The sequence below is a fragment of the Lissotriton vulgaris genome, chromosome 2_1 (assembly GCF_964263255.1).
Source record: "Lissotriton vulgaris chromosome 2_1, aLisVul1.2, whole genome shotgun sequence".
Lineage (NCBI taxonomy): Eukaryota > Metazoa > Chordata > Amphibia > Caudata > Salamandridae > Lissotriton > Lissotriton vulgaris.
This window is the reverse complement of record NC_141687.1, coordinates 1,033,343,000-1,033,370,554: the sequence shown is the minus strand read 5'-3', so window position 1 is coordinate 1,033,370,554 and position 27,555 is coordinate 1,033,343,000. Positions and strand designations below refer to the sequence as shown.

The 27,555-nt window shown below is 43.1% G+C and overlaps 1 protein-coding gene across 2 annotated transcripts in view; it reads right to left on the bottom strand.

Moving 5' to 3' along the window:
• ACVR1 (activin A receptor type 1) overlaps positions 1 to 27,555 on the bottom strand; it is a 366,339-nt gene that overhangs the window by 278,130 nt on the left and 60,654 nt on the right. The window contains exon 2 of one of the 2 annotated variants that reach the window (XM_086956670.1): positions 5,377 to 5,569. The exons of the other annotated variant lie outside the window; for it this stretch is intronic. The gene's annotated coding sequence lies outside the window, so the exon portion shown is untranslated. The remainder of the gene's footprint in view (positions 1 to 5,376; positions 5,570 to 27,555) is intronic. 2 annotated transcript variants of the gene reach the window in all.

The window sequence follows — 27,555 nt, the reverse complement described above, 5'->3', positions numbered from 1 at the left end:
AGCTCAATATTAGCCTCACTGGCCTGTATCCAATATGACCCACCTTTAAACAAAATGAAACGCTACAAAATACATTGTCAACTACCAAAAACTGGGAAAGTGGGCACAGATTTCAAAAGCGCAACAGGAACCTACAAATTGTAGTAAAATACTTTACAAATGCATAAGACATTATGCAACCTGGTTTACTCACGGTCCAAAGTCAAGCTTGAGAGCTCAAGTTGTGGCGCACCTTAGAAGTTGTTTTATTACAACATCAGAAGACCAGCTTCTATGCACACTGCTCAGTCTGCCAATCAGCCTGCTTGATGGACAGGAAGGACAGCCATGAAAAAGCCATGAAACATCACTTGGCCTCATTCTGAACGCAGCCTCCAGTGTGGGGCTGACTTGCTGATTGTGACTTCCAGTGCGGCGCTGGGCAGCTCCATTCGTGAACTAGGATGATGCAGCAATAGACCCCGCATTTTACATAACAGATTACTAAAAGAATGCGTTTTCATTAACATCTGTAAAGTCAGCTCGGCTCTCTGGTTTGGGGTAGTTTACGCCGTGACGAGCCACTCGAGTTGGCCAACACGTTGTACTTTCTTTCCCCTCTCTGGCTGATCGGTAAACGCTCCCTCTCTACTGCTCGCCGGTCTTAAACCAAATCATGTATCTGTATCCTTTCCCTAGACTAGAATTATTACACGATTCTGATTCAGCAGAGAGGCGATGCTTCGGGCTGTGTAATGGGAGATTCATCAGAACCCATCTAAAACCAGGACACTGGCAAATACCTGCCGATTGCAGTAGTTATTTTTCGCCTGGCACGAAAAAGTCTTTGCTGTTAACATTTTAGGTTTACCATGGTACGGGGCACAGATTTTCGCGACTTTGTCGTTTGGGATACAGCCCAGTACGATGTTAACCAGGTAGGTGAGAAGAAAGAGAATGAAAGGGGGCGGGGGTTGAGTGGGTGTGAGAAAACAATTTACTGTGCAGATGTAGGACAGTGGGGTGAGGGCAATGATTGCGTAAATAGTGCTGGTATCCATCCTCTGCAGTGGTGTTTAGATGCCCCAGGGGGTCAGTGAAAACATTAAGCAATTAATAGCAGTTCGTCACTGCATTCCTTGGCAAAAACATTTAGCTTGAAATAGTAAAATTTACACCCCAGGCCTAAAAAATGGCATAGTTTGCACCTTCTTATAGTTCAAAATCATCTAAATGTACAGATTAGATTTGTTGCAGACACACGCAGCGCACGCAGCGGGCACGCCACTGCTGTGCCGCTGGTCTGCTAAAGGCAAGCCTGTCTGCGCTCGTCTGCAACCAGCGCGACGGACCCCGTTTCTCTGACCACCCACCGCTACAACTCAGCTGACCTCCACGCACTCAACCCTGGAAGAATAAACTACCAGCTGTCTACGCCGAACACCACCCATGGCCAGTTCTTCTGTCGACACTGCAGACAATCCTTCACTATCCTCCGCACCCCCACGACCGCCGCACTCATGCCGGATGCCAGCACCTTCGAAGACCTGAGGTGCATCCTACTCAACGTGCGCTCCCAGCACAGACATGCTATAGAGATCTGGGACCTCCTCGACACCCTCTCGCCAGACATTGCCTTCTTCACAGAAACCTGGACACACGCCACCTCCGCCCCTGACATCACCACCGCCATCCCGGACGGATACAAGATCCAGAGGAAAGACCGCCCAGGAGGAGGACTCCCCATCCCACACAAAAGCTCACTCACTCTCCACCTCCAGCACGAGGGACTCCTCATCCACCACCGAACACCTCCATTTCCCTGGACTCACCACCACTACGTACGCTTCCCTTTCAACAATGCCACTGCTCACAAACCCATACCACGCCCACTGCGAAGGAACAGGAACTAGGTCACAAAGGAGCACCTTAATTCCACCCTCAACCATGATCCCTCTCCTGCCTCAACCGACACCAACTCTGCAGCCAAAGAACTACACCAGTGGATCACCAACTGTGCAGACTAGCTTGCCCCCTTCGCAATCCCGACAGACCACACCCCAAAAAGGCCACCTGGTTCACCACCGACATCCAAGAATCCAGACGCACCTGCAGACGTCTCGAGAAGCGATGTAGGAACAACAAAACCACTGAAGACAAGACCCCCTACAAGAACGCCATGACAGAATACCACTGACTCATTAGATCCACCAAAAGGACCTTCATCCAAAACAAAATCCTCATTAATTCCAGCAACTCAAAGGAACTCTTCAGCATCATCCAGTAATTCACCAAACCCCCCCAGCGAAGCCACGGACGTCACACCGTCCCAGGACCTCTGCAACAAGCTCAGCTCCTACTTCCATCTGAAAATCAAGGCCCTCTACGACAACTTCAGCTAACAGACTCCAGAAACCACTCCTTCCTCCAGCAACGACCGCCAGCCTACCATCGTCGCCTGGACCCCGGTCACCACTGAATATGCCGCCTCGACCATGAAGAGCACTCACTTAGGAACCCCCATGGACCTCTGCCTGCCGCACATCTTCCTCAGGGCAGCCACAACCATAGCATCAGAGCTACGATGCACCATCACCTCCACCTTAGAATCCGGCACATTCCCGGACAACTGGAAACGCGCAAAAGTCAAGCCCCTCCTCAAGAAACCCTCTGCAGACCCAACAGACCTGAAAAACTACTGACCCATCTCTCTCCTTCCCTTTGCAGCCAAAGTCACAGAGAAGATAGTCAATACCCAGCTGACTAACTTCGAGGAGAACGTCATCCTCAACCCTCCTGAATCTGGATTCCGCAGCAACCACAGCATTTAGACTGCCCTCCTCACCACCACAGACTACATCCGCATGCTCCTCAACCAACGCCATACCGTAGCCCTCTTCCTACTAGACCTATCCGCAGCCTCCGAGACCGTCTCCCACCACACTCTCACAGCCAGACTCCATGACGCTGGCATACAGGGACCAGTGACAGACATGTTTATGTAAGCGCCGAATCCGGGGGAAGTGCTCTGTCAGGAGGATGCTGGCGTTCATTCTAAAAAGGTAAACTGCTGTAAATACCGTGGCCTGATGAGTCAGTGCCTTTAGTATAAATTACAATGCCTTTTGTTCATGTTTTAAAAAACAAAAATAATAGGCATTGCTATTAAAATGCCAAAAGCTTAAAATTGTGTAAATGCGAGACCTATTGCATTGCAAATGCTTGTTATTTGTGGCTGAGCTTGTTAATCTTGTGTTTGTCCTTCCCATGAAGCATTGCCTCTTTACAACCACTGACTGGCTGGCATGGTTGCTTCTACTGCTTGCAATTCAAGTACTACCTTTTAATTTTGGGTGAAGCAGTCTATTAGAGTGTGTGCTTTCGAGGTTCTCCCTTGTCGAAGTCTCTCACCCTGAATGCCGTGCGGTTCTCTGCTGTGAAACTGCTTCTCACTGCCCCACTTGCCACCAGAAAGAAATACAGGTGGCATTAAGGAGCAGATGGAGAGCTTCACTAAATATTCCACTGATTACACAGCTGATCCAGGAACAATCAAAGGAAGAAGCACTGGCATTGCTGCACAGGTAAGAGAGGGAGAGATTGGAGGCCTATTTATGAGCTACAATATACATACATTCTTGATTTTTTCTTTTTAACTGGGCTGGAAGGATAAACAAAACATGTCCTGAAAATTAACAATACCCAGTAATATTGAACAGCAGCCTTACCACGAGACACAGCAGTTTTACTTTGGAATTCTTAATAGCAAAGCTCGCCTACCACAAATACGCAATAACTACAGAACTAATGGTATGCCAAAACGGTGGACCCATTCACTTAAACAATCCCATAAATGTAAGCTTTTACATCCTGCAAGCCTCTTACCTCAATCTTTTACACCTCCTGTGTTTTCCCCATGTATACCCGTACCCCCTTTCTCATTCTCAATTGTGCCCTTCCACCCACATCTCCAACTTCACACATTTAATACAGTATCTCAAGAATATCGTCAGTCTGATCAGTGACTCTTTTACTCAATTTCAATAACTTGCCATTGGACCACTACTCATTTACATACAATCTTGCGTGCAACAACATGTCATTAGCACTATCACGGTCTAATGGTCTTACCCTTTTTTGGCCTTGGATACAGAGTTTTAGCTGTGCGTTGGTGGGATAGATTGCTTCCAATAGATTACCTACAATTTTGGTGAGCCCTTGCTAATAATTGAGTAATTTTGTTGCTTCACTTGAAAAATAAAAATGGCAAAGCCATAGATTGCACTGGCGAAACATATTGGAAATGGAAATATATTTATAAAGTGAATATTGTATCTCTATGAGCATCTTGGTACAAGGAACCACTGACATTATTACAGCAACCAGCACCAAAGGAACACTTATTTAAAAGATTTTCAGAGCCTTCCTAAAAGAAAGGTGTGAGCCTATGGATTGTATCCCCAATTGCAACTTTGAGACCATAAAACGTCCTGTTCCGAGTAATAGGGCTTTAAAACTTTATTCTCTTTAAACACGGTTAGATCTACTTGGTCTACAAGCGACTCAAACAGTCCAGTTTTGAATATGGTGTAACTGATTCGAGGAAGAAATAAAAACACAAAGAAATAGATTACAACATTTGATCTTGGAAAAACACACATGTCAAGAGGACACTGATATACAGCAGGGAAGGCAGGAAGCAAAGATCCATTCATGAGGACTTTAATTTGGATGAAGCAATAGGAGGAGACAAACTTAACCGGAGTTTGCATAGAGAGAGGTAGATCAAGAGAAGTGTCAAGTGATTTGACCTTCGTTGCAATAACAGTGGCACTGCCAAAGAGGTACATACGCCAGAGATAATCTTGCCACCTCTCAGGATGGTTGCCAACTAAGAAAGTTACAGCCATCCACTCTTGAACAGATGATGAAAGATTCAAGATTAGCTGTAGAAAGAGGGACTTCATGATATGCTAGCTCATTCACAGGAGTGTGTTGCAGTTATCCTTCATAACAGAACACAGAAAGAAAGGTAACATGGTAGGGTAAAATGCACTTTAATGGTTAATTGCTTCTCTACCCTTTCTTGTGTTTTCGCTTATTACACTGTTGCTCCTAGAGCTCTGTTGGTAAAAACATTTTCAGCTAACAAAGAAGTACCCACTAGATTTAAGCATCTAGGCAGGGTTCTCCAATGTCGGTCCGGATCCATGCCAAACTTTCATGATCACATCATTTATCTAAATGTGGATATGCTAAAAATCTACATGGATCCGTCCCTCCAGGATTGAATTTGGAGAGCCCTGATCTAAGGTAAACTTCCAACTGTATTCCATAACCTTTTGAATAATCTGTCAATAACTAATACTCAAATATCTTCACATTGTTGCTACTTACCACAGGTCATAAGGAACAGAAGACTTTTCTGCAAAGCAATCCTAAACACAAGACTTTGTAGGTGTCAAACCAGTATGGTGCTCCGATGACAACTGCTGAATTTGCTCAATTTAGTATTGTAGAGCATAAGTAATTTCATGTCCGATATTTAAGAAAATTGCAGTGTAGTAGCTGTACCAGGATAAAGGTCTCACTATAATAAAAAATACAAATACGACATTCTAAAACAAAAGCACAAGTTCATCTTTGCCTTTACCTATTTAACTACGCATTACATTTACTTGCTAGTTACGTTCCATATGATGGAAAAACAGGTTCTTCTTTACAAAATTCATCTGTAAATGGATTAAACTAACATTTCTAATGCAAATTAAAAGTGTGACAACAAATCTTTAATAAAGAAATGCTTGGAATTCTTCTACATTATAAAGAAACATACATTTTCCCCAAAATTACATTTTGCTCTGTAGACACTGAACAGTGCCTCCAGGCTCATAACTTTGAGAACATTGCTTTTGTGTCAGCCTGAAATATTCAAAGTACTATTTCCTCAGGAACACCTGTAGAAACAACGCACATAGCCTGGAGCAGTCAACAAAACAAGAGGTTGTTTGTTTTTGAATAATCAGCTTATTAAGCAAATTTCAAGGCACTTTGAAAACTCAATAAAAGATTAGCATTGAGGAATCTGGTCAGAACAAAGCAGAACTGCTAGACATGGGGGTCTCTAGTTGGCAGATGTATGCACCTTGTTCAAGTAAGGACCCTTCCTTCAAGCCAATGGTATGGGGATTAGACGTCGAATATAACCCCCTGCTCACCACTTTGTAGCTAGGCATGAGCAGTCAGGCTAGTGGCAATTTGGCAGAGGCAATGTGTAAAGCATTTGCACATAACACATAGTTATAAAGTGAAAAAACTACAAAAGTACACCACACAAGTTTTAGAAAATAGACCATATGTATCCGTGCAAAACGATGATAATCTAACATACAGTAATCAAAATATGCCTATTGCCAAAATAGACATAAAATACGGTTCCTTGAAGTTGAAATCTGCTTCCGGGTCTATCACTGTGTCGTGAACAAACAAATCCAACAGCTCAGGCCAACCGCTGCATCACGGGCCAGCTACGGTGTCGGGAAGACCCGTAAACAGTACCTTAAAAATGCGGGCGTCATAGGCCATGCGATGAACCCTGGAGACACGGCGTCTCGGTTTCCGGAGGTCAGGGCAGGAGTCGTCGGGCCCTTGAAGTAGCACGCATCAGGAATGCTGGCATCAGCAGGTGTCGGGCTGTAGTGAGAGGTGGAGTGGTGCAGTGTGTGGTGCCATCAGGTCGCGGCACAGGCAGTAGCTTGGTGACGACATCCAGTGGAGTCAGTGAGACCAGGGCTGTGGTCCGAAGTGGGTAGGTGCCCGTTGTGATGCTGGCAGGTCACAGTACAAGCAGCGTCGTAGTCATTGTTGAAGCGCTGCGGCTGGTAGACTAGCTGGAGTCAACGGTACCGGCATGCCATGGCTGAAAGCTCACAGTTTCATAAAATCAACACCAACAGAATACATAAGTAGTTCTTATAATCGCCAGCTAGTGAGTGGATTTAAATGTAATATAGCATAAAAAATAATGACTCTGCAAACCAAGGAAAACCCAAAGGGCCAAGAGTGATGGATGATTCAGTATGCCCAACCGCAATTGCCTGAGAATAATGCAAGACTGTAGCAGAGAGGAGGAAAGCCTTACATAAACCTCAGACTATAACAGTTACACCTGTACGTAATGCACAACATTTAGGCAGATAATTCCTTTGACTTCACATGCTGCTGCTAGCTCATCACAGAGTACAGAAAGCCAAGGACCGCAATGTACACTTCAACCTCAAGAAATAAGCTGTGGTGTGGAATGGAGCAAACGCAAAACCTCCATTTTCAGCTCATTCACTTCAAATTGGATAGCATGCAATCTTACTTCTGCCATCTGCCACAAACTTTATCACTAATATGAAATGTTTTATAGCCGACATAGTCAGATTCTTTCTGGCGACTGCACAAGCCAATGCTCAACTGTTTTTGGAGCTCCCAAGGTAGGCAAGAAGACTACAAGAACGAGACAGTCTGCCATTAGGTCCTAGAGTGGGGATCTGCAACTTAGACAGCAGTAGTAAGTGTATGGGAGCAGTTAAATCTCACTCCTCTGGAATAGAAGTGAGTATGCGTATGTAACTTCACATGAAACAAGAGTAGGGTATTATATAGGTTTAAGCATTCGCACAAACAGCAGCACCCAACGAGCAATGGATGCATGTTAGGTGACCTATGTCCCCTGGTAGCAATCATTAGGAAGAGAGAAGAAAGAAAACCTAACCACAAAAGTATTACTGGCACTTTCTACAGCGAAATCATTTGTTACCATAACCCAGTGTAATGGTACTCAATTTATAGACATCCGAAAGATGAAAGGCAAAGTTACCCTTGTCAGGATCCATATTTGCGAACTGCAAACGTGAGCAATCCTGTTGGTCTTAGACTACCAACAGAAAAGACAAATATACAAGCAGGTTTATCATGGGCCTGGGCCAAATTTTTATTTGGCGGGCAAAATTTTCAGTTACAAATAGTTCACTCTTACAATTAGATTTTTTCCTCTAACCAAGTGCACGCCTTCCATAAATAAAAGCTTCACAAGACTGCAGCAGTAAACTGGTTCACACAGAAAATGTCTCGCGAACGGCATTTTAGTCTCCAACAAGTCTACTGCCAGAAGTTAATTTTTATAAGCAAGGTGGGCATTTGGGTAAAATAGGTGACCCAAGTTACATTTAAACATTCTGCTCCAAAAGAGTAACTTTACGATATTATCATGGATTTTCATAAGAAAAAGTGTACGGTTGTGCGTGCCACTCGTTGTCTGCATTACAAATGCCATCCTGCACCGTCTTACCTCACCGACTCCCGCCCCAGTCACAGACAAGTCAGCCACGCCTGGGGACTGACACAGGAAAGAGGTGGCACAGTCAGACTGGGGCCTGTCTGAACACTGGCTCCTTTCTTTAAGCAGACTTCAAAGAGTTTCAAAAATAACAATTGGATAAGAATGCGATAAAGCCGCGGGAAAAAAAAACATCAATGGCATGCAGCTTTGGCCAACACACAAGGTTAAAAAGCAGGTCACTTCACTATACAGTGCTGCACACTGGAAAAGCCCCGCACAACAAAATAGGTCTCCTTGATAAAGAATATCCGCAAAGTAAATTAATTTTACTAAAAGACACATTAATTTCACTTTAGCTCCAGAAAAAGGATCCCATTTTATCCAACGCATCATAGACCAGAAATGCACTAAAGTAAAAGTAGTAGTAAGTATTTCAAAGTTGTTTTTAAATGAGAAGAAACGGTTACTTTTTGGCCACCAGTAGATTAGGCCACTTACCATCAGAAAAAGAATAAAACAGGAGTACACTTGTTTTGTAGTTTGATTTAAAAAACGGACCCTGTTTTGTCAGTCGAAATTGTGGCAATACCGTATAGAGGGTAAATAATATGATCTTTTTAATACTGGCAGTTTACAGAACGCATGCACCAATAATTGAGTGATCTCTTTGTGCTCAAATGAGTATGGTTTTTTTATCCAAGTTAGTGGTGCATCCATAATAGACTTCGAAAGGCTAAAAGGCCATGTAGGTCTAGTCCGGGCACAACTGTGACTTGCAAGCTACACAGAACTCTTCCACTTTAGGGATTTGATAATAAAAAGTTGGCCCCTTGACATTTTTTTCCATGGTTGGATTTGGACTCATGCATTTATCGCCCAAAAGTTGGCCTCGTCCAGGTACTTCTGAAATCTGCTCTATAATAAGCTTATTGGTGGCAGGGTAGTGGGTTTTCCTCTTCCTTTCAAGGTACCCGATCCAACGTGGAAAGGTCTGTATCCTAAGACCCACAGAGTGGAAAGCTGGCATCTTTACATCTGTTGACTTGTTTGTGTTGAGTTCTCTGGCCAGGCATACCCAAAGGGATTTGGGGAGCAACTATGAATGCACACAGCTCTGTTGAAGCACGCCCCCTACCCGTTCACACCCATTTCAATATCTGGAGACCGCTGCCTAGGTACCAGAGTCATCCCCAGGGATATATTTCCACTTACTCATATATAGGAACAGCTACTTCTGGCAACACTAAGAAGACCAGAGGAATGCCTTTCCGGTGCCAAAGTGCACAACTGCTTCCTCGTAGAAAAGTATAGTCAGATAACACACATGTACAATGGTATTGTAGAACCTCTTCCAACCGAAGTGCCCTGCTGAGCACAGAGACAACACAAGATCTTCAAAGGAGCTTCCATCATGCGCTCCTGCAACCACAGTATAAGCCTGTGGGGCTCGGTTTGGTTTTGACCACACCAACTGAGTCTATACAATTCCTGAGACCCTACAATAGAGAACCCCATACCAAGGCTCCAAAACGATCAAGTGGGCAAACACCAAATAGTGGCCCTGCATGGTACCTTCTGCAATCTGGAGCTTGTCTTCAGGCTGTTGTACTTTGTTGCAGGCTCTTGCTAAGACTTTGAATGCTATATGCAGCCTCACACTGCTGAACTGACGTTTCCACATCAGACAAGCACTGGCGTTGCCAATAGGTTTCGCATTTGGAAAGTTGGAGCTATTGGTTTTGTAAATGACATTTTATATTTATTTATTGTTATTGACAATGCCAATAACGATATATAAATATAAAATGTCATTTAAAAAACCAATAGCTCCAACTTTCCAAATGTGAAACCTATTGGCAACGGCAGTGCTTGTTTTGCTTAAGGCCTTTTTGGATTCCCACAGAAATCTAAGTGGCCCAGAGACTGGCGAAGAAGTCAAGACTGCCTCTCGCCTGCACCACAGGCCGGGCAGGAGCTCCCGGGAGGGGGTGTGGTGCGTGTCAGAGCCTTCCTGTAGGGGAGGGGCCGAGGGGAGTGGTGGTTCTAGTGTGTAAAGCATACTACAAGGCCCCGCCCGTGAAATGTCAATAATATAATTATGTGCCTGCTTTCTGGGGCCGCCCCGATGATGAAACCTGAGCCAGTGATGTTTGACTGGTTGTTGATTAGCATCTCAAACGGGAATGCGCTATAGCGCTTTGATCGAGAGTACATGATTCCCCTCTCTGGTGAACTCTTACGGGACTGCCTGTTATTTTTTGGTTGACCTTGACTGGATGAAGGGGTGGGATGGCCGTGCCTGGATTTGAACCCGGGACTTTCATATCATCACAATGAACGATTTTGGTTCTAGCCTCAAGAGTCAATGCTTAGAATGTCAGAGTCATGCGTGTAGAGCGACCACCCTCAATTAAGATTTTGTCACAAACGCACTCTTAATTTTGCCACGCACCTTGTCGCACATTTCACTACATAACAAGTAAACAGATGAGTTGCTGCCCGCTGTGGTTAAAAAGTTCCTGCGTTAAGCTCAGGCGGCATGTGGTGATGCAGTCGGCCACTGCCGCACTTTTCCAATACTGTTCCATTGGACTTGATGGCAAGGTAAACGTTCCTAGAGAACAGACTGCATTACAAGTCCTTTAGTAACCGTAATCAGGAGTTGATGGATCCTTTAGTAGGCTCAATATCCTGTGATTCTGGGTAAATTACCTAATCTCCCGAGCATACCAAAAAAAAAAAAAAAAACGAATGTATACTTGTGTTACATAATTGGTGCTCGTGTAAAGTGTTCCATTACATTCAAGTCGATTTCGCGCTATATAAAATTGCAACAAAAAAACAAAACCTACAGCAGGAGCCATCGTATTCGACCAGCCCTTTTCCAAGTGCCTCTCGTGGCTCCAAGGCAATGGTGTGTCTGAAAGGTAGAGTGCGATGGGCGGCCGATCGCAGCGTTTTCTCCAGCCTCTTGCAAGGTGTCGTCAGGGTTAATGTTCCTATGGTGCATTTTGTTTCAGAAAGGGATTCCACTCGGGGCAGGCGGGGTAGGCGAACCGTGCAGCGGCTTTCTTATTCAGCGTAAAAGGCGCGTGTGCACTCCCTGGCATTCCAAGGTCCATGTGTACTGTCCTGCAGTCCCACATCTGCGAGAGTGTGGGGTTACACCCGAGGTGCCTGGGGGCTTCACTGGGCGGGCATGCGTAGAATCCAATATGTTAACGGAGTACGACTGTGCCAGGGGAAGCGTGTGCAACCCCTAGCTCTAGTGAGAAACAGATGCAAACAGATAGAAATGAGGAAGTCGCAGTACTATTTCTGTGTGGGTGGGAGTGCATAGGCAGTTTAAGAGAGATTACTAACTGCAAACTGATACGTATTGTAGCGACAGGAGTTTACATTGTCAAGCTGCGGGCGGGGGAGAGCTCCTGGCAAATGGCCTCGCAATGCTGGCAAATGGCCGGAGGGAAGCCGAATGGGGGCGGGAGAGCCTGGTGGGGGGGCGGGAATGCGAGCGAGGGGAAGAGAAGTGTGGCAGGCGGATTAGGGAGATGCGGAGGGAAGGCAAATGGCCTCGCAATACTGGCAAATGGCCGGAGGGAAGCCGGATGGGGGCGAGAGAGCCTGGTGGGGGGCGGGAATGCGAGCGAGGGGAGGAGAAGTGTGGCAGGCGGATTAGGGAGAAGCGCGGAGGGAAGCCGGATGGGGGCAGGAGAGCCTGGTGGGGGGGGGGGAATGCGAGCGAGGGGAAGAGAAGTGTGGCAGGCGGATTAGGGAGATGCGCGTGCTTGTGTGGTCACGTGACCTGCTTTTGTGGTCACGTGACTCACATGCACTGTGAAAAAAATCGCAGTGGTTTGACGAGTCGATGGAGCACTTGAATTCTCGCCTATTACATTCGCAAGCGAATGATAATAGGCGAAACTTAAAAAAACCTTCAATGGCAAAACTCTAAACCAGCCTCAACCAGTTTGATAGCCCACCAACGACCACCCATGGCTTACCCTTCCGGATACCTTTGGTAGACTTCAGTTTGCCTCTGTAGGGTCTCCCAGATCAGGACGAGAGCAAGCAATGCATCGCTACCACAGCAAAGCCGGTTTCTTCCACTTGCTTTTTACCCAAACCTCAATAGATTAGTAGAGCTACTGAGTAAACCAAGTAGTAAAAAATAAATAAATGGACACATTTTGGTACATGGAAAAGGAACGAGGACCAGCGAGTTCAGATCTTATTCTAATTTAATTTCTTCAACATGCAATACAGAAGTCTCTTTAAATTAATCATATTTTGTAAGCATTAATAGGAAATGGAAACAAGTGACCTCAAGCAAATAAATTAATGCTTTGTAACTACTTGGCTAAACATTGAAGGTAAGAGCTTAATGTGGAGGAAAATCTACATGCTAGTACCTCAAAAAGGCCATCTCTGTTAACCATAAAATCATTTTTTAAGGTTTAGCCTCAAGTACAACTGAGTTCACGGTTCGTTATTGGAACAACTGCAAGGCTAACTCAGCATTACATCGTGCTTAAGGTTAATCAATATAGTTCCATCAATTGGCAATAATAGCACCTTTTATTTAAAGTGGTCGAAGTGTGGTATAAAGCACAGTATAAAAACAAGTTATTACGGTAACCTAAAGTGTGGATGTGCAAGACACTCACCTTTCCAATTAAACATTTATCCTTTGTGTCAATACAGTACATAATATATGTGAATACTATCAATACTATCAAAGATCGGTAGACCAAGTGAAATTACATTCATCACAAAAACAACAAAATTAAAGGAATGAAACACCAATTCAAACGAGCAAAAACTAAACACAATTGTACATAGACACAAGTGCCAGCTTAAATGACGAGGAAGAGACAGGATATCAATCCTGCGAAACAGACAATATACATAGTTAGAACATAGCAAATCTCTTAATGATAAACAAAAACTTCACATTTTCTTTCAAGTTCAGCATTTTTGTCTTACTTGTGTAGACATCGAACATTGTTAAATGGAAGTAATGAGAACTTATGGCATGAAAATATTTTATTGAGATGATCACATCGGCTTCTCAATGGCAAAGTAAAAGTAGTAAACATCAAACTGACTCAGATATGCACTTTGCTACTAGTATGTGAAGACGTTTTGTTTTTGGAGGTGGAGGAGGGCCATTTCAAATCTGACAAGTTTGTAGAAACTGAATGCCTCTTGTAAAATAGAATATGATGAAAAAAATCATATCGCAGGTTGCAATAATGCCAATGTATTAGCTCTTGCCTAGTTAAATGACATTAATAAAGTCAATTATTTGAACTTGTAAATGTGAGCACATCATATATATATATATATATACATACATATTATATATACATATTATATATATATATATATATATATATATATATATATATATATATATATATATACATACAAAGCAGGTGCAACCTCCCAGGCTCCGACCGCAGCGACCCAGGAAATCACGCAGATCCGGTAGTTTACTTAAAGCGGAGATTTTATTTAGCTGAACCAAGCAATCTGACGCGTTTCGGGCATCCGCCCTTGCTCACAGACAATAAGAGTTGGAAATGCTTGCGTTTAAATACTAAATGCTTAACAGTGAAAAAGTGCATTTTTTTTAATTTTTTCGTCATACACCTCGTGGTAGTAGAGAGTGAGGACAAACTACTGTTCATGCATAGCATAGTCTGTTTTCCAAACATTTTTGAAATTGCAACAGTCGGAAAAATTCATTAACTGGTTCGAATCCATATTTACAAGTGACAATATTAAAAACCCGTGATATTGAAGTTAAATGTTGATATCAAAAGAGCTTAAAATGCCTATACAAAAAATATATACCAAATATAAAAGCGGCCCTCGCTTGCCTAGAATATTTGCAGTGCAAAATTGCGTAAGAAAGTGCAAAGTGCGTTATTTAAAAACGATCAATATCATACCATATAAGATGCAGGTAAAAATCAATAGTAATACTAATGATTTTGTGCAAAATATGCTAATTGTAAACATTATAGTATAGCATCTATGTCCAACAAAGTGCAAATCAACGCAATATGTAAACATACGACAGTAGCAGCATGTTTATAGGGCGAGGGTTCCTTGATATACATATCACAGGAATGGCATTGTCACAAAAACTGTTGAAAAAATATAATAATCAGGAAACACAGAAAAAGCATATTGTCTATGTCCTCACGTAATAAGTGTACCAAAGAATTAATACAAATACATAACTAGTGAATCACCGTGAAAAACAAATATAAAAATTAAATGTTACGTGCAAAAACCCAAACAGGAGACATATTATAGAACACATGGAGGAAGGCGGCAGCCAACCAGGGCCCCAATACCTTAAATAATACAGAACGGGGCAGCCAATGCAAAAATTGATTTACAGAAACACATGTAGGTCCTCCGTGGTGTTGAGGCCATTGGGAGATCTGCTGTCTAGCTCAAGAATGAAATGCGATTCCATTCTTCTCAACATCCTGACCCTATCTCCGCCCCTTCTAGGTTTATCAATTGCAGAGATAACAAAATAGGATAGGCACTCCAAGTTGTTATTATGGACTGCCTTGAAGTGCCTAGCCACAGGATAGGCTGGGTCATTGTTGACAATGGCACGTAAATGCTGGAGGATTCTAACATGCACAGGTTGTCGTGTACTGCCGACCTATATATACACACATATATACATATAAATATATATATATATATATATATATTTTCTCCTTTGCTCGCCAAACACTCTAAGAATGACGGGTGCAGCTATGTTGCATTTTAGACAGGAAGGTAGGAACTTGCTCCAAAATGTGCATGGTACTACTAAGTTGATCCAATATTTTCTGGGAAATGTTGTACGAATGTTGTTTTATTACAATGCAGGATCTTTATAAAGCGTCATCCCCATGATGAAATCGTAAAATATTCAGATTTGAATCCAGAGCCTGGGTACTCCTTCCAAGTGCAGAGTTGAGGAGGGTAATAGTTGTAAAATGCGCAATGTGGGAGGATGCGTGGAGGAGGGGTGTGGGAGATGTACTCCAAACATGTTAGGCAACGTTGCTATGCGTAAGTTGGATGTACTGAGGGACAGTGTGAGAATAGATGCAATTGTGCATGTAGATTTCTACACCACAGTTTAGGGGTTATTTTAATATAGTAGTTATGAATATGGAAGAGCCAAATAATTAGTGCTCCCCAGAATTCAAGATGCTAGCCAGCTATTAGTGTTCCTACAAACACATAGTTTCATATGTAAGTGGTGTCAGTTGAGGAGTTTCCTCCAGTGCAAAACGTTATCAAAAGGTAGGGATAGATAGATGCAGATAGGTACTAGATGAAAAAGCTCTCAATAGGAAGTTGTCAGCAAATGAAGAGAGGACCAGAGTCTTTAAACACACAATTAGCTATGAGCATTGCTTTGAAGGGGAAATTCTAGTTAACAGGCAGCCCAGTGCAAGACTGAAGTGCAAGTGAAAAGACAGAACAGATAGTAATATTAAGGAGTTGCCTAAGATGTCTACTGTATTTGCCGCAGCTTTCAAATCAGTCAGTGGGATGCTCAGAGTGGATGCCTAGACCTAAGAGTAACATGTTTATTTGAACTGTTTGGTGGAATCCTAGGCAAGGAAAGACTGAATAGAGGCATCTAATCATGTCAAACATAGGAACTTATAAATACTTTGTCACGCTTCAGATCAAACGTTCTGGAAGCTGACAGAATCCACACTGATGCCTGTGGGAATGGTTGGCAGGAAAGCAGTAAGGCTGGGAGACTCTAGGTCTATTACACACCGCCATCCTAAACTAGGTATCTAGTCACTTAGAGATATAGAGCCGACCAGCCATTGAGATTGTCAATTGCAACAAGTGTGTCTTACTACTTGTTAAGTAACATCCAATAAAACTTCTGCAGTTTGCCTTGAGAGCTCACTTTCACTATCATTGGAGAGTCAACTGCATAAAGGGAGTGCCTTGGTTATACAATTGAAATTTTGTATTTGGTCATCAATGCTAAAAAACATTATTCACCACATATGTTGTAACTACCCAATGCTCTAGGACTCGAGACAAGGCCTCACAATTTACACGAAGCTGATCCTAAAACAAACGAAAATCTAAGGTGATAAAACATTTCCTGCCCATCAGAACAATAAAATTCCCTGAGACTCCTCTGCAAAAGAGATAAGTAGGAGTCTTTTCGATCCAGCTTCACTAGCCAGTCTACCTCCCAAAAAATATCCCCCAAAAGATGGATTATCTACATCTTGAAGTGCCAGTATTCCACAAACCAATTTAGAACTAGGATTTTCCAATGGTTTCCAATCCTTTGTCCTTCGCTGCTAAGAAAATAGTACTTAAAAAGTCAAAATTTCCTGTGCTGCTTAGTCAATATCCCTATTCTTGCTCATCTGCTCCATCTCTGCATCCACCTGACATTTTTGATCACGAGTAAACAAAATCTCCTTAATGTCTTTTACCGGACTCCAAATCAGTAAAATATTTCCTGTACTCAGTCTTCGGACTTACCCAGAGAGGCAACTGACTGAGCCCTGCATCTTGATGCTATGTCCCTATCTGCTCTCCCCCCCCCCTGTGAGAAGTAGCTGATCTCTGATGGTAATAGTCTAAAGGATCCTCTAAGCCGAGGTTGAAAGTGGGTCTTTAGGAAGGAGCATCCAGAGAAAAAGTTCCCCTTCTCAGACCTTCCAAAAACACGCCTTCCTCAGAAAAAATCCCTGGAAAAAAGATTCTACTTTATCCAGAACAATAAAGGCTGAGATATATTTTCCTACTTTTACAAAGGTTTGGTTAAAGAAGAAACTCTTAGGGTCTTCGCTTGTCTCCTTCTTGGCTAAGCCCTTTAACTTTGGGCTTACTTGCATCAATATGGCTTTACAAAATGTGCATTTCTCTAACATATATCACGTTGACCTTACCACAAAGCAACATGCATATCTACTACTTTTGTGGGTTCATCATCAGTCATATCCAAAATATGAGCCAAGAGACGGATTATGTCAAACAATTTGTTGTAACTCCGTTTTAAAATTCTTTAAGCCTTTCCTCATGAGGTCTGTATCCAAATCAGTCATGCAAACCGTGTCCTCAACAATGGGACTTGAGCATTCAGCTCTAATGCTACTGCTCACCTTCTCTAAATTCACGGCAACCCCTGCTTAATTTACATACTCTTATGTCAAATAATTTCAAGGTGGAATATGTTCTCTCCTTGAGGATCATTCACAATACCCCTTCTCTTTTGGCCCAAATTCTCCACCTCTACATCCAAATCTGAACTTCATCCTTCAGTTCTGCTCTACCACTGTTGTGGGTATCCTCAAAATCGTCAAGTAAGACTTGAAATCTCATCAGTTCTTCTGTGGACACCTCTTGTTGTGCTGCGAAGAACACCTCTTTTCACCGACTCTCTGCCCACCCACCACAATCTCCATTGTGCATTATGACCAGATCTGCATCAAAGGTGCCATCTTAACTTTAATTATACTGCCTTTACTACCTTCATTACCATCACCCTCATCTAATGACTAAAACTCCTCCTCCAAACTTCTTTCTTGGAAAACGAAAATCAATGGCTGTCTGAATGGACTCTGAATATCTCTCAATCATTATTTAAAAACTTTCTCTTGTGCTACCTCACTAGTGTCAATCCCTACAGATTCCACAATTTTGCAATTCCAACAAAAAACAAAATAAGCAAGTCACCAGAGAAACGAACACCTTCCTAAACCCTCCCATAGCCGCATTTGCTGATCTGTGGCCCTGCCAACTGCCTCATCATAAGGTACGATTTCAATTAACCATTTTCAAAACCAAGTCCATCAAGAGTGGGCACATTTGAAAGGACTCAGCAGACTGAACAATTGTGCACTGCATCTGAGGTCTCCTACAACTGTGATACCAAACAGACTGAAGCCCGAGCCAAGATGCAGTCAGCTGGTGGAAGACCAGGTAATTGCCACAAAACGTAAAGTCGGTCACAGTGCGATCACAAACCAATGTTCTGCTATCCTCAAGCGATCACCATTCTCTCGGAGACTGGAGCAAGTACTCTGTTCCTCTATGAACAAGACCACACCACGTGCTGTTCCCATGATTTTTACAACCCAAGTAGAGCAATGCATCACACTGCTTCCTTTCTTCAGCAACGGTAAACCTACTCAAACTCACAAAAAATAATGTATCGCTTAGAAAGGTTTTTTTTGTTGCCTTTTTCCTAATTCGTACCATACTCAAACACCCCATAAACAGGCCAAATGGCCAAAGTTTCCAAAATTCAGAAAACGGTTGCCAACAAATACACTATACACCATAATTTTTAACTCCATTGCTCACAAGTACTCTCTCTGAACATACCAAGCAGCAACTAAAGACAAAAAGGTAGTGAACTGTAAAGAGTTAGCAATGAAAAAGGAAGGATGGGGTTTATATGGACTAATTGGTGTACTAGTTATGGAATTTTGGATATTGCTAATTTTTCCTTTGAAAAAGCTGCTGGGGAGTAGCAATAAAAGATGTTTATGCACAATATTAACCTCTGGTTTTGTCGTTAAATTGCCACAATACAAGCTTTACCACTGTGCAAAGACATGTCGGCAGTAAGCACTGTATTATAAAAACCCCTGGGCAAGGATCACAAAACAGTGTCATTTCCCACAGGAAACCAGACCTTGGGCTTCACCATCGGGAACACTCAACCCCAGTTATGGTGTAATGTGCAAGCTGGAAATATTGGAAGCAGAGCCTGTGGGTTTTAATCCAGCAACATGGCTCTCTGAGCTCAACACCTGCTGCTGGCAAAAGTGGTGATCATAAAATCACAAGTTTGAATCTTAAAAAGCTCGAGTCAAGACTTTGTAGGAGAGTAGGGTCTGCTTTCCTATAGTCACCCCACTTTTTGCTTCACTGTTTTTCGACTTAATGTGGCTGTGGGCCTGCTAATCAGACCCACAGCCCTGCTGTTCTCAACCATGTACTTTAGGTACATTACCAATTGGGTATTGGGTCACCTTATCAGCCCCTGTACAGTGTACTACAGGTACCCAGGGCATAGGTGCATCCAAGGCCTACCAGGGGCTGCAGCACATCTTTTGCCACCCCTGGCTGGCCATCCAAACTGACACAACTGGCTGATCACTCAGCTGGGGCAAGGTGGTGTAATCACCCCTTGCTTAGATACAGTATACCTATGTCTAAACCTATATCTGGACACATATGCACCTATAAGTCACTCCTATGGCAGGCCTTAACAATCCTGGAGGCAGAGTGCTTGGATTTATGTGAGATGGTGCTCTAGCATGAGCTGAGCAAGTCTGCTGCTTTCGGAATCATGTCCTTATAGCTGTTCTGGGAAATTGCCATACCATATACTCAAGTGCATTATGAACCTCGCGGTTAAATGCTATCTATGGTTTGGCTATATCAAAACAGGTCGTGTAAGGTGTCATACGCTTTGGAATACTACCCCCTCGCTAGTCCTGGCGATGGGGGTAACATTCCATCCTTCTAGAGGGAGAAGCCATGTTACTTTCCTTAAACGCTGTTATATCTAACCAGAGCCTCAGCATCACAAAATGGATGCTGCTGCCACAGACACAAGTCTGGCCTCCTGCTGCTGACCGAAACTCCGGCAGGGGAGGCCTGAACAAAATGTTTCCTATCATAGGGAGGTGCTAGCACCACCCAGACAGGAGATAGTGGATTGGGGCAGGGAGGGCTGAATGAAACTAGACACTGCCTGGGGCACACAAGGTGTCCCATGCAAAGTCCAGTTCAAACAGGTGCTGGGGCACTCTAGCCCCAGCTCTGGCGCGAAACTGGACAAAGGAAAAGGGGTGTAACCACCCCCTTCCTGGGTCCCACCCATAGGAGGGACCTGCAGGAGATCCAGCCCCTTGATTTGGAATAAAGGTAGGAGCTGTGCCCATAGACATGAGATCATCCTGACTGAAACTGATACGTAACTCTGGACTCTTCGACATCCTACTAGACGTAGAAAACTGAAGAATCTCCCTTGTGGTCAAGGAGTGACCACCCTGCACAAGCAGGCACCATCAGCGCTCAAAGGTTTTCTTTGCCATTGCTCCCGCCGGAGGTCGAACGACAGAGACCGACGAGACTTGGACTCCCAGACTTCCAACAGCCCGATCCACAGTCCCAGCAAAGCGGAGACCCGTGGAGGCGACGTGAGACGTGGGACCGGCGATCTTGGAAAGCGAGCGAAGTGCTTCCTGTGCAGCTCCCGAGGCACCCTCGAAGCTGATCATTGGGAATTGAGAAGCCCCAGCCCCGAGCAGCTTTTGCACCAAAGATCACCTCTCCACACTCATAGAGTGCTGCGTGGGGCCCTTTTGCACTTTTCCTGCTCGACGCGTTGTCCGGTCACTTGCCCGTTGGGTAGTGGCTTCTGTGACGACAATCCTTTGAATTTACACTGCTGGTCTGGTTGCTCCAGACTGGCCCTCGCTCCCCTGAAAAGGAGCAGCCGATCTGACCTTGCTGGTCCGATCCAGAAGCCATCTCTGATTCTTACGTGGGTTGCATTTGCCATGGCCTGTTGACTCCGATTCGAGAACCGACACCGCCGACAGCGAGAGCCTTTGTGGGACAGTCCGTGTCCACCTCCTGGTCGTTGTCGATCCATCCTGGTCCACGTGGCAGCGGAGACAAACTACCCGACATCACCTGATCGCAACCAGACATTGCCTGGTTCCATCCTGGTCACTGGCTAGTGACCCAGACTCTGTCCCCTCTGCTTTCAGATACTCTACATCTTCGATCCACCCTTGGATGCAACCGGACTTTTCTCTCCTGGTCGCCTGCAGCATCTTTTCCTCCAGGCTCCATAGAACTCCACGAAGAAACCCGATGCACTTTCACACCTATGCACCCGCTTCCTGTGGGTGAGGTAACGAGAGTACTCCGGTGCTCCTGTAGTGGTTTACACCTCTAGTGTCCTAGTTTTAAGTGGTTAAGTTCTAGTCCAGTCGGAAGACTTCTAAATCAGTAACTTTCTAACTTTTACGCACCATTGACTTCTATTGGTGCAACGGTTGCCTATAGACACTGCATCCGTATCCTGTGGGCCTCCCCCGACCTAACCTTTGTTAGTCCAGTGAAGCCCCAGCGATTCTCAAGGCCCTAGCCCTTACCATTGTTCATGACGTGGTTCTTATACCACTAATTTAGTATATGGTTTTAGGGGCCACCCAGCCTATCCATATTTGTGCAACTTTTGTATGTTACATGAAGTTCTTTGTTTAACGCTTGTGCTTCTGTGCTCATAAAGAGTACAGGGGATTATTCTAGTAATAAATACATATATTTTATAATATATAACTTGTGTGGTGTCCTTTCATTTGATGTTAAAAGGATTGCATATGGTAAAACAGCTGGCTTCACATGCCCTCTTGAGTTTAGCCTAAGACTGCTTTTGTCCATGCTACCACTAGGATAGCTGGTCTATAATGTTGACTTACAACCAATCACCATAAGGGTCGTTTGGACTGGTGCAAGGTGCTCACTAGAATAGTGATCATCATATACCAGGCCAACTTCTCACAGACTTCCATTCTTCTTCTCAGTAAACAGATTGCCATTATCTGATTATTGATAGTGCTTGAAATTGGTGTGGTTTGCTATATAAAAAAACATTGCAATTATTACTATTTGGTCTAAAATTCCTTCTATGCTTTACATGATCAGATGGAAATTTGAAGAACAGTTAAACCTCAAAAAGTGTGTCGACATGTTTCAGAGTGTAAAACTCCTTCTTCAGGACGGGGGTTGCGCAACGGTCCCCACCTAGTCTGTTGCGCCCAGTTGGCGTTAGAACAAGACTTAGCGATGAAATGGACAGGATCCGGTAGACCTCCTTCCCCTCAATTTCGACTCTGATGGAATGATCGGAGTCGAAATTGAGGGGAAGGAGGTCTACCGGATCCTGTCCATTTCATCGCTAAATTGAGCAAGATGAACCCAAAACCTCCAACCCCATGCAAAGGCTCATGAGGCAATTTAGTGACAACCTCTAAGTCTTGTTCTAACGCCAACTGTGCGCAACAGACTACCTTGCAGAACGAAAATAGGTACATTACACCTATAGTTCACTTTTTATGTATAATACACTTTGATATATACATTACATGTGAGTAAGGTGGGGACCGTTGTGCAACCCCCGTCCTGAAGGAGTTTTACACTCTGAAACATGTTGACGCACTTTTTGAGGTTTATGTACATAATCATACAACAACCTCATATTGCACCCCTTTTTAACAATACCAGCCGCGGGCTTATTAAAGTATTTTTTCTTCCCTACGAGCCAGTATTTTTTAATTATTTTAACTGTCACGTATCACTCCCCCACCACTCCCATTCATTCCCCATCACACACCAACACATAGTTCACAAAGAGTGCTCTTACGTATTCGTGAGGCGTAGCACGCCGCACCCCGTTGAAGGGTGCGAAGACCCCGATGATTAAGCATGACACCAAGGGGCCTGTTGGTGTGTGAGGGGTATTTAAACTACACGGTGTGCTCCGCACCAAAGTAGGGGCCATCCCCACCCATTGAGTGGATTCCATTTTGTTTGTGTATTCTTTAGTGTGTGCACTCCTGCAGTCCTATGATTAGCAGGCAACCGTGGGCAAGTAGGTTCATGGTCTAGTCAAACCTGCATATCATTACACTGACAAACCAGCCTTCTTTCAACAACATTTAGGTAGAACTCCTCTTCCCAATTTAACAACACAAAAGAAGTTAATAAAAAGGGAATCATGCCCTTTCTGTCGAGGTAAATCCGAAAGTTCAGGTAACGGAAATGGCGGGCTCACATCCCACAGTCGGTCATCACCATCAGTGATGGCCGCCCTCTGTAGCGAGATGAAAACAGGTCAGGTTTTCCATCGTGCTTGTCAGCTCTCACTCAATAATTATCTCAAAAAGAGATACAACACATTTAAATAAATACATGTTTTAGGGAACATTTGAAACAAAAACTAATATTACAGATGGTCGCTTAAAAAAAAATATATACAAAAAAAAATACCAAAAAACCCCATAAACTGACAGAAACCAGTTTTGCACCAAAAAGAAACCAGTCGGCAGAGTGAATAGGTCATGATGTGCATTAACATCTGTGATGCACTTCCCCTTCTTAATTGTACATGTAAACCAATACCTGAATGATTCATGTGAAACTGGTAAGAAAAGCTTGAGAAAGGGCAAGTGCATTCCCATTTGCACAGAAGGCACATAGAAAGTAAAGACCTGTAACAGTAAAACATTTTCAATACTATATTATTTTTTAGAATTTCATTAAATTTCCTAGCCCTATGTATGAGCAATTGGAGAGGACAGGTGCACACGAAGACTTCACATCTAATACTTCTTTTTGTGACTAGTTAACCAATCTTTTCTTCCAAGAATGTGTAGTTCTACTTGAGGGACTCCGTTTTAGCACATTTATTGTGAATTAGTCCCAAGGAGAATCATCCCCCTAACCCCCACAAAAAAGCACCAAGCCACGACCCAGCTTTATCACAACCACATTCAATCATTGGAGGTTTTGTTTAGTAATCTAGCACCTTCTGTGCAGCACATAAGTTAGGCAACTATTTACAATGATTTACCAATTTGAAGATGCCCGGTCAAGGTAAAGATATGAGTTTTAAGGCTCGGCAGCACTGACCGGGAGTGAGAGAAGCAATGGGTGCACTCAAGGTAGAATTAGGGGAGTCTTTTTAAAAGGCTTACATTAGATCAGATTAGGTTAGCAGTAAAATAATTCCACTTTATATTCATATTTACTGGCTAAACATTGCATCCGGTATTGTATTGTAATTGCATTTATATAGCGCTTACTACCCCTGACGAGGCGTTGAAGCACTTTTCCGGCGAATAGCACGCTACTCCGGGACCCATGGAGGATTAGTGTTGAATTAGTATAGTGAAACATGCAAGTACATTTTAAGTGGTGGATAGGTTAGTAAATTATTTGGATTTGGATTGATAGCAGAAGGATAGAGGAGGAAAAAGGTTTGTATTTATATAGCACTTGTTAACCCTGATGGGGTGTTGACGCACGCTATTCAGGAAGCCCATAAAGGATTAATGGTGAATTAATATGGTGAAATATAAAGTAATTTCAGTGGTGGATATTAGTCAGTTATTTGGAGTGAGAAGGATAGCGGAGGGATAAAAGGGAAAGGAAGGTTTGCATTCATATAGCACTTTTTACCCCTGATGGGTGTTGAAGCGCTTTTCTAAACACATGGTGTGACGAGATCATACTAGACTAGGGGTCTCCAATCGTATTTGTAATAAGAGCTACTTAAATTCAGTGAAAAATATCTTGAGCTACCAATAATAGTATTGTAACCGTGACCACACCTAGCAAAATATTAGTGGTCACTTAGTGGAGAAGTGTGGCTCAATGGTTAGAGCGGAGACCCTGATGCAGAAGTCTGGTCCGGGACCAGGGTTCAATTCCCGCCTCGGCGGGTCTTGGGCTCAATTTCCTTGGACCTGATCATTCTCGCCTCAGTGCCTATTCTAATCAGGAGTCCCACTCTGCAACTCTGGGCAATAGCTTGCTTAATCTCCACAACGGCCCCAACAACGCCTGGATTCAACTTGGGGGTGCCCAGGAGTGGCACTTCACAGGGAAAGGCCAGGAAGGGTTCCTCAGCGGTATTCGTACCAGCACCGAGAGGCCTCCGGGTAGTCGTGCGCTATACAAGTACCTCTACATTTACTGTATGCAGCATTGGCCATAGCGGAGATGACCCAGGCACCAAGGAAATGATAATAGTAATAGGTTTCCACAACATCTCATGATGTATCAACTTTAAATATATACTGAAATTCAGTCAATTTTCTCCAAACATCAGCTTATGAGCACTGCAACTACACGTATTTTCGTCTTGTTTACACACTTTTCAATATGGACACATGAATGTCAATTAGACCAAGCAAATGCTTCTAATTTAGAAGGTGGAGTTGCACAGAGAAGAGCTACTTCTAGGTAGCTGAAGAACTACCAGTAGGTCACTTGAAAACTAAAGTAATTATTGAGGCAGATTTAAATTAAATTAAAGGGTCAACCCACCTCGCACTGCACAAAGCACCCAAGGGAGGATCAACTGTATCGTAATATATACTGTCAAAGAACATGAAAAGGAGTTTTTTATTTATATAAGCCTGTCAGTGAGATCTGCACCCTCAAGCTTCAAGGCGAACCAGTTGCGTATAAATTACAAGCACTTGTGTAATTAGTAAGTTAGAAACCCTCTGTGGCAGCGATTGCAAAGACAAAGAAAATGCAGCTAGATCAGGGAACGGCTAAATAAAAAAAGTGATCACAAAGAAAAACACTCTTAACTAAAAAGGGGACAAACTGACATCACTTAGTAAGGATTTGAAAAGGCAAGTATATCCCACCGTCAAGACGAAAATCTGATGGATTGGGAATATTCTTAGAATAGTGCGGATGCTAGGTTTAACAGTCAACAAATCTGACCATGTGCAGCTAAGCAGTGGAAATACACTGAGGATAATTATTGCAAAATAACCTGTGCAAAGTTAGAGGAGGTAGAGGTAATGGCACTTTAAGAAAAGAAATATGGACGTCCACATGGCAGACTGACAGAAGTAAATTACCTCCACTATGAACTTGGCGAAACAAGTACAACCAGCAGCATGAGTAGATGTTTACTACTGTATCAAATTAGTCATAAAGAAAAAGTCAGTAATTTTTTACTTTAACCCCGAGCCTGGTTGAAGGAGAAAATACGGTGCTGATCATTAGCCATTAATCTGTATTAAAGTATACCTGCTATAATAAGGATTTACTTGCTTAAATACAAACCAGCAGCAGACAGTTGAGTAAATCCACTCCTCATACTTTATGCTGAACAACAATCAGAAAAGCATGAATAGAATTAAGTGTAGTCAGTATGGCTGATCAATAAGACCGATTTATCACATTCATCCGCAAATATAGATCACACTTCCTATCTTGTTGCAATTATATTGTTATGCTGTTGGCATGGTTATAATATAACACTGGAAACACCTATGGCTCACATGTATTAGATTAGATGGGATTCATTTGAATGAGTGTGATGTGTAAACGGTTTCAACATCAATTAAATGCATCACACCTTCCTCTAGTAAATGTTGATGATTTGGTTTCGACTTACTACAGTTCACGATATACGTTTATTTTCTCATTTAACATATTAAATATTAATGCAAAATGAATTAACTTCTCTATGAAACAAAACGAACAGAATACTTATAAAATAAATAAATATAAGCTATGTCTGAGTGGCAGTTTGGTGAATACATGTTTCACCCATACGAATGAAAGAGTAGCCCTTCCTTGTCTGATTAGGAAAAAACACGGTCAGAACGTCCTTATGCTGTATTTCACCCTTTATAAAACAGAAGGTAAATTAAACTAAGGACACATATAACCACCAGACCATGAATACCTATGGGGAGCAAGGAACATACAGAGGGAGCTCAGGGGGCACCAGACATTATTCTGATTAATAAGCACATGCTTAGAAAGTTTGCACTCTCCATTCTACGTGCTCTTGGTTACTTGCATCTGACGTCACGGTTTGCGTGTGGCTTGAGGACCGGCTAACCAGTTACAGCTAGATGAAATGCCCCGTTTGCCTTCAAGTGCACTATGGGAAACTGCAGCAACCAGCGCATTTTTTTTCCCATGGTCAGCTGCTGACAAGATCAAAGCCTTATTTGCCGAAACCCTAAAACCTTCTTCCAAACAGGAAGAGAGACAACTGCAGCTGTATATAGACTGAGATACAATTTAACCTGCCATGATTGTGGCAATAAACTCATTTCAGCTGGGGCACTGTTGTGGCATACTACAACTTGGCTCAGAATGCACGCAGTTTCCATGGTGCCATGGGACAATTCCATTGCGATTGTGGCCGACATCTGTGGCATACTGTTTAAGATAAGGAGATTTTTCTGAAGCAAAATATTTAGGAATGCATAATTATCACTTTCATAATTATTTGGTTGTAGAATCACCCTGCTCCTCTTGGAAATTATTCCAATAAAAATCACACAAAGGATGGGTTGCAGCTGCATTTTCTGGAACAAAAAACAGATCTAAAACAACTTACAAGCCCGCGACTCTAGAATTTGGTCTTTTAAAATGCACTGCGT